At 46.1% G+C, this 13,734-nt stretch overlaps 1 long non-coding RNA gene and 1 pseudogene across 2 annotated transcripts; one reads left to right on the top strand and one right to left on the bottom strand.

Moving 5' to 3' along the window:
• Positions 1-254: 254 nt before the first annotated feature.
• On the bottom strand, positions 255-6,590 carry LOC136526729 (uncharacterized). Of its 2 annotated transcripts, XR_010776566.1 has the most exons (4): positions 6,311-6,590; positions 5,978-6,208; positions 2,538-4,276; positions 255-2,039 (listed from the first exon to the last, which is right to left on the bottom strand). It is a non-coding gene; the product is annotated as an uncharacterized lncRNA (long non-coding RNA). The 2 variants fall into 2 exon arrangements; XR_010776565.1 differs by having other exon boundaries at positions 255-4,276.
• A 1,791-nt stretch (positions 6,591-8,381) lies between these two features.
• Positions 8,382-13,734, top strand: part of LOC136526728 (pyrophosphate--fructose 6-phosphate 1-phosphotransferase subunit alpha-like) — a 63,111-nt pseudogene continuing 57,758 nt past the window's right edge.

Here is a 13,734-nt window from a genome sequence, read left to right as displayed (position 1 = left end):
TAGCATCGATTGGTGGAGACTCAACATTCACGATCTAGGCTTCGAACCAAGATTGATTCAGACCCCCTGCCACCGTTACACCACTGCTCCGTTGATTATCAACCACGCGAACACGATTGACCTTGCCGAGAAGGCTTTCCTACAAGCAAATCGAGAACACAAGCAAGAACAGGATGAACGCAATCAAAAATTACAAATAAAAATGAGGCTTAAGAAAACAAGAATGAGTTCAAGTCTTTATTCAAAAGGACTAATCGCCATAGACGAACAAGATCAAGAACAGGGGCCCTGATTCACAGCAAGCAGCCTTGGTGGCACAGTTGCAACAAAATGATGTCTGTTTCACGAGAAAATCAAGAACTAAACAAAATAGAAACCCTAAGGAGAGCGACTGCTGCTATTTATAGAGTCTTGGACGTCACCCCCCTAGACATGTCCCCTAATGGGCCCAAACACGATACACAGTCCAACGGACCAAAAGACAGTGTCGCAGTACCCTGGCAGATTCTGGACGCTGACTTGTTTCGATGATTCCTGTTGATTCCGAAGATCTTTTGATGTGAAACCACTTGGATTGGATTTCTTATCAAATTAGTTTTCCAATCATATGTTGATTGCCAAAAATAGAGTCTGGATGCGTCCTGGGTGACCAGTTTAAGATAGACTGGTCCTGGAACCCGAGATGAGCTCCAACTTCAGTTGGACTGGGCTTCCACCATGAAAAAGATGAATTGAACACCCATGCTAGACCTCCTCCTCTCCTTAGCTTGTATGCGACATAGTGATGTCCTCATCATTCTCCCTATCTTGAATTAAAGTCGTCCTCGACTGAAGTAGATCGTCTCCTCCATTGGATAACAGCAACGATGGTTCTGGAAGAAGACGTTCATCTTGGCGCCCCATCCTTCGCAAAGGCGGCTGCCATGATGGCTTTTCTGTTGGGAATTCATCCTCCTTCTCCTGCAAAAGGTTAGTACCAACAAGAGGCATAGCGCTAGGAGTAGGACCAAGTGGACATATAGACGATGTACAAGTTAGAGCATAACATGGTTCATCATGAACAGCAAGAACAGATTTTAAAGCAAATAAAACTTTTTTCATGTTACTTGAAGGTTCATTTAATGGTTTGCTAGAGTCATTATCAAGGCCTTTTTTTTCTTTTCAGCAAATTCCTTTTCATATTGCACAATTTCAGCAGGTGTTAAAAGAAGTAAAGCAATAGTCTTTCCTTTAAACATAAAAGTATATCTATTTTGCCTACCATGATGTATAATATTATTATCATATTGCCAAGGGCGGCCTAACAAAAGTGAACAAGCTTGCATAGGTACGACATCAAAATCAGCATAATCATGGTATGATCCGATAGAAAAATGCACACGAGCAGATTGCGTTACCTTTGCCTTACCACTATTGTTGAACCCCTGAACATGGTATGAATGTGGAAGAGCACGTATAGATAAACCAAGAGTTTTGACAAGCTTAGAACTTACCAAGTTATTGCTGCTCCCTCCATTAATTATAGCACGAACATGAAAATTATTGACAATCAGAAACATTTGAAACAAATTATGGCGTTGTAGCTTGTCTACTGGCTCAACTTATGTACTCAAAACACGCTAAACAAGAATTGATTTGTAGTCTGCAGTGCATGCCACACTATTAATTACCTCATCAGGATCTTCAGCACTATCCGTAAATTTATCTGCATAGAGATCAGTTGCAAGTGCAAATTCATTCTCTTCATCACTAACACTAGCATAGCCACCATCATCAGTAGCAATATATGCGCGTTTGCTGGTGCATTCTTTAGCAATATATCACATGCCCTTACAGCGGTGGCACACAACTTTAGAAGAGCTAATAGAGGAAGGTGTATCAGATCCACAGGAAGAAGGTGTGATAGGAGAACTCTTCTTTATAGACGCTGGTGGTGTCTGCACATTAAAAAATTTACTCACCTCGGTTAGACGTGGAGAAATGGAGTTGTGGATGGAGTCGTGGATCGCCTAGGTTGTCGTCCTATACTTTCCTTTCAGCTTTAATAGCATAATGATATAATTGGAAAAATCTAGTCAATTCTTTATAGTCAAGAACATCCTATATTTCACGACGCAAACCTCTAAAAAATCTAGAACACTTATCCATTTCATCCTCTTGTATGTTATACATGCTTAAAAGCTCCTGATAATATTTCTCAATAGTTTTACTACCTTGATTTAAACGTTGCAGTTTTAATCGTAGATCACGCTGATAGTATGGAAGAACAAATCTTGATTTCATTCATCGTTTAAGTACAATCTAAGTTTGAGGTATTTGAGCATTAACATTAGCATTATTGTAAATATCATTCCATCAGAAAAGAGCAAAACTAGTAAACTTACTAGTAGCAAGTCTAACTCTATATTCTTCAGGTACTTGATATGAGCTAAATTTTTTATCTACAGTCATCTCCCAATCTAAATATGCTTCAGGATCAGCAGAACCAAAAAAAGGAGGTATCTTAAACTTGGTTTTAGAGAAAGGGTCATTATTACCTTGGTTGTTACCTCCCATACCGCATCGGTTAAAGTTCAACCGATTACGATTACGTGCATCCTCAGCACGTCGTTGAGCTTCAGCTTCAGCCTCTGCATCGCCATCGTCCTCCTCAAAGAGATCATCTTCTTCTTCAGGACGTGGTTCAGGATATCATTGTTCAACATCTTCAATCCTCTTGGCCAAATTGGTGATTTGTTGAAGGATCTCATTGAACTTGCCATCAAGAACAACACGAAGCTCATTCTTAGAAACACAGTCATTGAAATCTATAGGTGCATCCTCGTTCCCTTGGCCGCTACCTCTGGCTTTTCCTGACATGGTTAGTAAAAAGGAAAAGACAACACAAATAGTATTATCCCTATCAACTACTTAGGTTGTGGATAAGAAAAAATAAGACACTCAACTCTCAAGCGTCTTACCACGGTCTCACAAGTGTTCTTACCAAATTAACAGGCGGTGCAATTGATTGATGACTGTGATACCATTGTAGCTTGAGTGTAACAGTTCCAAGGCAAACCTGTACTTGGTTAGAAGAAAGTGAAGCTTGGACAGACATAATATAGTAGCAAGGAATAGCAAAATTCACAACTAAATAGCAAAGCTAAATAAGTATCCCAAGTACTTGTCTTAGTTGCTAGCCTACTTATGTTTCAAGTACCAGATGTATCAAGTGATGTGAACAACAAGAATATGATTAGAAACAAGGTAGAAATCAGCACACGCAATCACAGCTCAAATGACGCTCTCTATGTGCTCCTCTAGATATTGTTCCTCTTTTGCCCCTCTTTTTTTCGATTTTTTAGACTGTCATTGTTTTTTTTAAGAAATTTCAACTTTTTCTTTTTATTTTTTTGATATTTTTCCTTCACTTAGGAGTACAAAAGAAGTAATCACAGAAAATATGAGCTTAGACAAGTGAAAGACGTGGTCTGTAGAATTTTCAGAAGACGTACTCGAAATCGACAAAAACCTTGTGACCATGAAAAGAGTATCTTGTGACCACTTTTTGACCAAAATAAAAATCTCCGACCCCAGCAAAGCTAGGGATGGACAGATCCAAAAAAAAATTTCTGATCGATTTTGATATATGGGACGTCGAAATCCAAGTTCGTATACGAAAACTAAACCAGTTTTAAGAACGGACTCCGAATTAAAGGACAAAACGGGAACAATGCGCGCAAAATTGATCATGGCAGCAAGGATTTAATAGAAAAAGTGAAGACAAGTGTAACAAATAAGATGGCGTGGACTAGGGTTTGATGAATACAAAGAAAACTCAACAAGACTTGGAGATGTTCACGGATTAAAATAAAAAACAAAGGAGAAAACACAAACTGGACTAAAAACGATCTAAAATCAGCAACAAGAACTTGACCTAGGGCACAAACTCAACAACGGAAACAGAGATAAAATTGCACGGCACAATGAGGCTATAGGACAGGAAATATGTGACGGTGTTTTTTTTTGCTTTTTGTGGACTATAGGTAATGCAAAAACAGTAATAATCTAAAGGGGGAAACAAAGTTATACCTAACGGGCAACAAGATCTCTGATACCACTTGATGTAGACTAGGCCCGATCTTCCGAAAGGTATGATATCGTCGATTGATGGAGACTCGACGTTCACGATCTAGGTTTCAAACCAAGATTGATTCGTACCCCCCACAACCGTTACACCACTGCTCTGTTGGTTATCAACCACGCGAACGCGATTGATCTCGCCGAGAAGACTTTCCTGCAAACGAATCGAGAACACAAGCAAGAACGGGATTAATGCAATCTAAAATTACAAATAAGTATGAGACTTATGAAAACAAGAATGAGTTCAACTCTTTATTCGAAAGGACTAATCGCCACGGGAGAACAAGATCAAGAACTGAGGCCCTAGTTCACAGCAAGCAGCCTTAGTGGCACAGTTGTAGCAAAACGATGTCTATTTCACGAGAAAATCAAGAACTAAACAAAACTCAAACCCTAAGAAGAGCGACAGCTGCTATTTATAGAGTCTTGGGCGTCACCCCCCTAGACGCGTCCCCTAATGGGCCCAAACATGATACACGATCCAATGGACCAAAAGACGGTGTCGCAGCACCCTGGCAGATTCTGGACGCTGACTTGTTTTAACGATTTCCATTGATTCCGAATGTCTTTTGACGTGAAACTACTTAGATTGGTTTCCTTATCAAATTAGCTTTCCAACCATATGTGGATCGTCGAAAACGGAGTCCGGAGCCTGGAGGTCTCAAGGAGGAGTCCAGTCGAGGGCTCGGTACTCCAGCGCTCGAAGAATCGAGGCAGAGCTGCGCCGCCGTCCGCTAGGATGCTAGGTTTTGCGACTTCACGTTCCCCTGTTGAGGACTCGAGGTCTCTCACGGGGAGTCGCGGTGAGGGTCTGGGGGATTTTTTGCGCTGGGACTGAGATGGGGCGTTGGGCTCTCCTTTGTTGGGCCGAATGAATTGGACTAAGTTGGGGCTGCTGGACATTCAGTTCATGTAGATATCGGGTATTTGGGTAATTCGGGTACCGTGACTTATTACCCGAATTACCCAAATTAATTTCAGATACCTCAAGCCACTATCCGAACTACCCAAAATAATTTTGGGTTTAGGTAATTTGGGTCCGGGTTCGGATAGTTCGGGTTCAGGTAATGGGTATCGGGTATTTTTTCTAGGCTTAGCCTAGTACAATAAAACTTCTTATTGTGCTACAGAGTTAAGTTATACAAATCACTATCGCTGCTACAATTTAATTTCAGCAGCCTAAATCAGAAGAGTACCGGTTCTAACAATCTAGCACTAGTAACTTAATGAACGAATGCAGGTTTTCAATGCCTTGAGATGGCTCCAGTGACCCCATCTCGACTGGCATCATTGGTATTTGTATATCCGCCTGAGCTGGCTGCTGGCCCTCCACAGAAGTGACTAGTCATAGTGAGTTGCTCCTAACAAGAGTTCAGGTGGAGGATACCAAAGCGTAATCACTTAGCTAGTCAGGGGCCGCACGTTCTCAGGATCATAAGAGGTGACCAGTCCAACGGCAAGTATTTTAAGAATTCCATTGTTGCTGACACTTGTTCATGCTCGAAGTACCATTGTTTTAGTACACGGAAGCTGAACCTTCGTTGTTGCATGTCACATAAACACAACAACAAACAGATAAAGCAAACAATCAGTTGAAGCTAAAAGTGTCAATAAATTGTCTGTAGCAGACATAATTCCTTTTTTTTTCCTAAACTGAGCTTGTCAACTAGTGTCCAGTGCTTATGCTAAAAATAACAATAAAAATAAGACAATCAAAGGATTAAAAACAAGTTGCATTATTCAGACATGATTTAAGTAATTCCGATCTGGAAACCCTAACTAACAATGTAAGAAATCTGCCAAAAAATTTGAACAACAGGGAGGTCGCTGGTATAGAAAAAAGAGTAGTAGGTACCAGATAACCTTGCGCACTAACTCAAATCGGCCGTCCCCAACAAATTTGAGTGGCACAATTCATGCCGACGGCGTAATAACTGGGTCGCTTCGAAGGAGAAGAACAGAGCGCGTGGTCGAGGCGTGTCGTCGATTCCCATCATGGTCACTAGAATCCGGCTAGGCGCATCGAGTAGATGCGCGGCGGGATCCGCGTGACGCTGGTGGGATCCGGGAGGCCTTCCTCCTCCACCTCGGAGAGGATGAACATAAGGGTGAGCGTACGATTCAGATGACTCACAAGTTCTCGAGCCGATTTAAATGCTTAAGGACGGAGGCTAGATGATGCACTTACCAATAGACGCAGGCAACGGCAAGAAGACCGGCGAGGCGACGAACCCATGACTGGAGCATGAGGATCTGGATGGGCGGCGGACACGCCGGGCCCCTCACTCCTCTGGAATCTGGACGGGCACCTGACTTCGACGACCCTCAGCCCGCTGGAATGTTCGTCCTTCGTCTTCACGTCGACGGAGAAGAGCAGTTGGTACCGCAAATCAAGTCGGCGGCGGCAGCGACGGAGCTTCCATCTCCGTCTCGAAGAAGAAACCCCCGTTGAGTGGAGAGAAAGGGGAAAGAGGCACGGTAAATTTGGGATATTTAACTTTCTACCGTTACAACCGGCTTCAGTATTTACCATAGGGAAACAACATTTGATATATTCTTCCCATTTTCGCTGACATGACATGCCAACTCGATCTGACAGCATATACCAGTCACAAAAAATAATATTTTTACTCCTCATCTATTTCTTCTATCTCTATCCCTTCTTTGCTCGAGCTTCAGCCATAGCCGATGATGGGGTCCACCGTAACCACATCCTTCATCGCCACCCAGTCCTCCTCCTCCGCCTAAGCCGCCTTCGGCTCCACCACCGAGACCGCCTCCACCGCCTGCGCCCCCACTGAAACCACCACCCTTCCCTCCTCCAAACCCAAACCCTACACCGTGCCCAAGCCTGCCACCAAGCTCGTCGCCAGCATACCCTCCCCCGCCACCATGCCCGCACCCACCGCACAGGTTCTGCTTCTCCAAGGACCTCGCCTAGGCGGTCGCACAGGTTCTGCTTCTCCAAGGACCTCGCCTAGGCGGTGGCTGCATCTGAGGCGAGCTCGTTGCGGGAGTGGGGAGGTGCTTGGGCTTCGCCTGACTCGGCAGGGCGGGGGCGGGATCAGCCGCCGCGGCCGAGGCGGGGACTATGAACCTCGAGGTGCTCAAGCAGGCCTAGCGCAATGAGAAGCCCGTACCGGAAATCATCCGCTTCGACTCGCCCCTGGTCTCCCGTGTCTACGAGCAAATGGGGTCCGCCGTCCGGGCACCTTGCGTGGCCGCACTACATCCCGGCGCCCCCTCCCTACGACGGCCCATGACAGCCCCTCCCCACCACGGTGCCAGATGTGTGGCCCCCGGTGTTGACACGGCCAGCCGCGCAGCCCCTAGCATTGGTGCGGCCAGATGCGCCAGCCAAAGCGGGTCGATGGTGCGGACCTCACTGGTCGTGCATCCAACGGGGCCCGCTCGGGGTGTTGTGGGGGTGTTGCAGCCGGTGGCGGCGCTAGGTGCCGCACGGCAGAGGTCCGCATGGTCCCGGCCCCAAGCAGCAGGAGATGGCTCTAGGTCACAGTGCCCATGACGCACTGCTGCTGCCTCGAGGTCTACCGGCGTGGCCCGCGGCGGTGGCGGGGAAGGGGATAGGGACGGGGGCGATGGGGACAAGAAGCTAATGGTGACCTCCATGGAGTGTTAGGATGAGAGGCGCGTAGGTGTCGGCGTGCTCAAACGGGGAGGCGGAGCTGAGAGGCGTGTAGGCCGAGATGTATCTTTACCATTGCCGCCCATGGTCAGAGCTCAAGCGAGAGGATGAGACGGACAAAGAAGAAATAGATGAGGGGTAACAAAGTCATTTCGCATCCCATAGACAAGCCGGCTTCCCTACGTGTCCTGCCACGTATGCAAAAATGGCTTAAAGTTATGAATTCTTCTCTCTCGATGGTAAATATGTAGGAGCAATTCTAAGAGTGTTATCTGAAGAGGTGACATCCGTTATAATGGTAAAAAGTTAAATATCCCAGTAAATTTTGATGTCTGGATAGGAACGGAAGGTGCTAGGTGGAACTGCCAAAAAGAGAAAGCGTGCGTCGCTAGCCGGCATGGCGCACGCACGCTAAGTAAGAATTTGGCTGGTTGGTGCCTGAAAGCCCTGCAGGCACGGCCACATGGCACGACCCTTGGCTCCCGGACCGATATATAAATGCCGCGGCCAAGGGCCGCCCCGCAATTTTAATTGCAAGCGATCGACCAGAACCTACCCCGTTGGGAGTGATCCACGCAACGAGATGGCCGGGGAGTGATCGACTGAGCCAGCGATGGGCAGCTTGGCGATGGACTCCGACTACGGCGCGTCGCGTGAGCTGTCGCCGCCCCAGAAGGCGCGCATGCTCTACCGTCCGGAGCCCCCACCGTGCCTCCACGTTCCATGCATCCATCTACTGCTCGTGTTACATGCCTACCGTCGGCTACCGCCGACCGCTGCCCTCCTGAAAGGTCCTAATGGTTAGAGAGGGTGAATAGCCTTTTAAAAATTTCTACAACAACACTTAACAAACCGATTAGACAATTATGAGGCGAAGTGAGTGTTACGTAGCCTACTAAAAATGCAAGCCACCTACCGTAATTCTAATTTATGTAGTTTCTATCCACACAATAACTATGTCACTTCACTAAGTTAGTATGCTCTCAAAGGCTAACTAAAGAGCCACACTAACCAAACTAACAAGCTCTCACAACTAGCTACACTAAAGAGCTTGACAACTAGTTTGCGGTAATGTAGAGAGAGTGAGCAAGATGGTTATACCGCCATGTCGAGGAATGAGCCAATCAATCACAAGAATGAATACCAATGAAGATCAATCACCCCAGAATCAAATGATGACACAATGATTTTTTACCGAGGTTCACATGCTTGCCGGTAAGCTAGTCCTCGTTGTGGCGATTCACTCACTTGGAGGTTCACGTGCTAATTGACATCACATGCCAAACCCTCAATAGGTGCCACACAATCAACACAAGATGAGGATCACACAAGCCACGAGCAATTCACTAGAGTACCTTTTGGCTCTCCGTCGGAGGAACCCCTTACAATCACCATGATCGAAGCTGAAAACAATCACCAACCTCCGCTCGACGATCCTTGCTGCTCCAAGTTGTCTAGGTGGCGGCAACCACCAAGAATAATAAGCGAATCCCGCAGCGAAACATGAACACCAAGTGTCTATAGATGCAAATACTCAAGCAATGCACTTGGATTCACTCCCAATCTCACAAAGATGTTGAATCAATGATGGAGATGAGTGGAAGGGCTTTGGTGTAACACCCCGGTGTTATGCCAGCATTTAGGCACTGCAAATCATGCATATCATGCATCATCAAGCATCCTAATCATGCATGCCTAATCATGTAAATAACAACTGAAACACTGTTTCGAAACATACGAAACATGTTCGTGAAACGTAAATGTTGCATACACTTGTTTAGAGTGGTTTTGCCCTGATTATGCTTGCTAGGTTAGTAGAACTTGTTTGGTTATGATTGTGAATCATCTAGAATTGTTTAGCACAATTTTTGGAGCAAGGTTTGTATTTAAATTATTGCCAAATTTTGCTTTTAAAAATAATTCTCCAAAATTAGGGTTTTGAGTTAAAATTGACTTTAATTTTATAATTCAAAATCTATCAAGAATTTGGCTTTGGTCATAAAATCAAAGTTGTAGATATTGAAAAATGGAACAAATTTCATTTTTACACCAATTTGTGAAAATGCTTTTAAATGGCTCAAAAATGGGAATTTAATTCTGTATATTTGAGAAATAAAAAGAAAAATTCTTTATTTTCGCTTAACAGGCCGCCGCTCCGCTTCCCGGCCCACGGCCGAAGCCGGCCCAGCAAGCCTCCCGCCACGCCGCGCGCCTCGCCTTGGCCTAGCCCAGCCCAGCGCCGCGCTGAAAGGTCCTAATATGGCTAGAGGGGGGTGAATAGCCTATTTAAAAATCTACAAATCAACTAGAGCAATTTGATTAGTATGACAAATAGCGTAATGCAAACTTGCTCTAGCTCTACAAGGGTTGCAAGCCACCTATCCAACAATTCTAGTTGCAATGAATACTTAGGCACACAAACTAGCTATGTAATTACTCACTAAGAGCTCTCAACCTTGCTACTCTAAAGAGCTCAACTAGATGAATGTAAATAATAAAGGAAGCTCTCAATTCTAATTACACTAAAGAGCTTGTATCAACTAGTTTGCAAGAATGTAAATGAGTGAGTAGAGTGATTATACCGACGTGTAGGGGATGAACCAATCACAAGATGAATATATAGCCAATCACCGGGAGAATAACAAAGAAGAGAGACAATCGGTTTTCTCCCGAGGTTCACGTGCTTGCCAACACGCTACGTCCCTGTTGTGTCGACCAACACTTGGTGGTTCAGCGGCTAAGAGGTGTTTCACAAACCTCGTCCACACGATTGGACACCGCAAGAACCGACCCACAAGTGAGGTAACTCAATGACACGAGCAATTTACTAGAGTTACCTTTCGGCGCTCCGCCGGGGAAGGTACAACTCCCCTCACAATCACCGAAGGCGGCCACGAACAATCACCAACTCGTGCTGATCCTTCACCACTGCTCCAACCGTCTAGGTGGTGGCAACCACCAAGAGAAACAAGCGAAATCCGCAGCGCAACACGAATACCAAGTGCCACTAGATGCAATCACTCAAGCAATGCACTTGGATTCTCTCCCAATCTCACAATGATGATGGATCAATGATGGAGATGAGTGGGAGGGCTTTGGCTAAGCTCATAAGGTTGCTATGTCAATGAAAATGTGCAAGAGTTGTCCCTTGAGCCGGCCATGGGGCTATAAATAGAGCCCCCATCAAATAGAGCCATTGTACCCCTTCACTGGGCAAAACACGCTCTGACCAGATGCTCCGGTCATACCGACCGGACGCTGGCCCTCAGCGTCCGGTCGCCCGATGGACGCCACGCGTCACCAGCTTCAAACGCTGTTCGTCAGATTTCAACGGCTACGAAGCTGACCGGACGCTCCGGTCAAAACTGACCGGACGCTGAAGCCCCAGCGTCCGGTCGTTTCCAGTAAGCTCCCCGAGGCATGTTTTTTCGACCGGACGCGTCCGGTCCACCTTGACCGGACGCAGACCAGCGTCCGGTGCTCAACCCTACCCACTGTGCCGTCTGACAGCTCAACCAGACGCAGCCTTTCAGCGTCCGGTCGCTGAGTGATCCAGCGTCCGGTCAGTAGACCGACGCCAGCATCATTTCGGCCAACTCCATTTCAACTCTAACTTCTTCACCCTTGCTCAAATGTGCCAACCACCAAGAATTTTACATCCGGCGCAATAGAAAATAGACATTTCATTTTTCCAAAAGCGCCGAATCCCACGCACCCGCCTACACCTGCCGACCGCGCTGCGCTCCTCTCCACTCCATCCCGCCCGCTCTCTCGCTCTCCCGTGCTCGCTTCTCCTCCCACGCGCAGCGAGCTCGCCACCGAGCGCCACCGCACCCGCCGGGCAAATTCGCCACCCCTCCTCCACCACGGCCAGCAATCGAGCACCAGTAGCTCCGCCTCGCTCTCTGGCACTTGGTGCTCGCGATTGTGCTGTCTTTTGAGCCCAGGTAGCGCGTTCTCGCGACTCACCGACGTCGGCCATGGCGCCGCCGTGCTCGGCCGCCGTGGAACTCCCCCTTCCTCCCCTTCTCCACCCTGCTTAGCTACCTGCCCGCATTCGCCTGCTCCTCGCGAACCGCATGCGCTCGCTCGTTTGCCCTGGCATGGCCAGTAATGGCTGCCGGCCCCATTGGCCGAGCCACACCGCCGCGACGTCTCGGCGCCGGCATGGCTTTCGCCTCGGCCGAGCTGGGCCCAGAGGCCATGGGCCGAAGCCCCTGCCAGGCCGCCGCTCTTTCCCTTTGCTCGGGCCACGCAGGCCAAGTGTGGCCGTGGGCTAGCTGATTCCCGCGGGCCGGCCCAGTAGCAATAGGATGTTTATTTTCAGTTTTTCTTTATTATTTGAAAAGAGAAATGATTTGGAAAATGTTTGGATACTCAAATTTGCTCCAAATCTGTTGAAATAAATTTTTGCTAGGTTCCTTATCACCAGATCTACTTAGGAAAATTATTGCATGTTATTTTTGAGATACTTTTCTGTAGAACTTTATTTAATTATGGATATTACTGATAACTTGAAAAATATGTAGAAAAACCTATAGGCTTCAGAAAAATATGATTCTAAGTTTGTTGATCTTCTTATGTAATGTACTTCCAAGGAAAAATATGTGTCATGCATGTGCTGAAGAAAAATTTTGAGGTGTAGTTCAAGTGCCTTTAATGGCTGATTTTTGTTTTTTTAGCTAGAGAGCAAACTTTGTATAAAACATGCATGTGATAATTTTTGTATAGTGATTGTATGCTATGAAGGTCATAGGAAAAATACTAACTCTATTGTTTGACACTTTTCACAGTACAAAGTATTTTCATATTCATAATCATGCCATAGCTTGTTATTTTTGTGTAGGCTAATCCCCCCCATTCAAATACCATGAAAATCTGATGGTAGACTACTTAGGGTAGTACTGTGCCATGGTAATTTTCTAAGATTTTTCTAAGCAATAAAAATAGATGTTACTATTCAAACCTATTATTAATTAGGGTTTAATCAAGTGTTGCTGAATGTGTGATTAAGAAATTAGTAAAGCTTTGGTGTATCTTTGAAGCATTTAATAAGATGTGTTGATTTAGCATATTAGTAGTAGAAGAGAATGCAGTAGATGACATGTGCTTGTAGTATATGTTCTTGGATGATGTTGACTACCCTGCATTCAAACATATCCATTGTATTCATCTCATTCGATGCACCGATTACATAGGCGCTTACGCACATTGCATCATACAGGATCGCAAACCGAGAACCCAGTCATCATACCCGAGGAGCCCAAGGAGCAGTTCGAGGTGCAGCCGTAGGAAGTGCCTGAAGCCGACGAGGAGGACGTTGAGGAACTTCTAGAGTGCCCCGATCATCGCCCGAGCTCCTTCGAGAGAGGCAAGTCCCGAAGCATTTTCTCCCGGTTTACAATTTTTAATTAAATACTTTACTTTAATTGACGCATTACGTTCAGGAGTTGTTTGCAACCGTTGCTGCATTATACCTTGTCTACCTTTGTTATACTATATCCTTGTTACCCTGGTATCCGCAGTCGAGTCAATGCTTAGCTGGCTTAGACTGGTAGAAGTCGGGTGATTTCCTGTCACCTGCGAGCTATAGGTGGTTACCTGGATCTGCTTGGATGACTATGAAGTCATGGTATAACTAAGTGTTAAATGAAGTTGAGACCGGACGGAGACTTACAGAGTTTTGGACTGTAGTGCTTTCCGTCTGTGTCGATTAAGGACCGACCGTTGTTGGGCCTCGAGTCATGTTGAACGCATGCCTTATATTTAGCTGGCCGGATAAACTACCTTCCAACCATAAAGCTGGAAGATTATTCGGGCCGAGTAGATTGCCCGCAGCGCACTGTGCCGGAGCAGGTGTGGTAGGACACGGGGGCGAGATGATAAGACCAAAGTGCAGTCGGTCGGCCCCTGGGTACATGTGGTTCCTGGCAAACTTGAGATTCCTGGATAGTTGACTCGGTGAT

This window comes from Miscanthus floridulus, chromosome 19 (genome assembly GCF_019320115.1).
Source record: "Miscanthus floridulus cultivar M001 chromosome 19, ASM1932011v1, whole genome shotgun sequence".
NCBI lineage: Eukaryota > Viridiplantae > Streptophyta > Magnoliopsida > Poales > Poaceae > Miscanthus > Miscanthus floridulus.
Note: the sequence above shows the minus strand (reverse complement) of the source record. Positions and strands in the feature narration are given on the sequence as shown.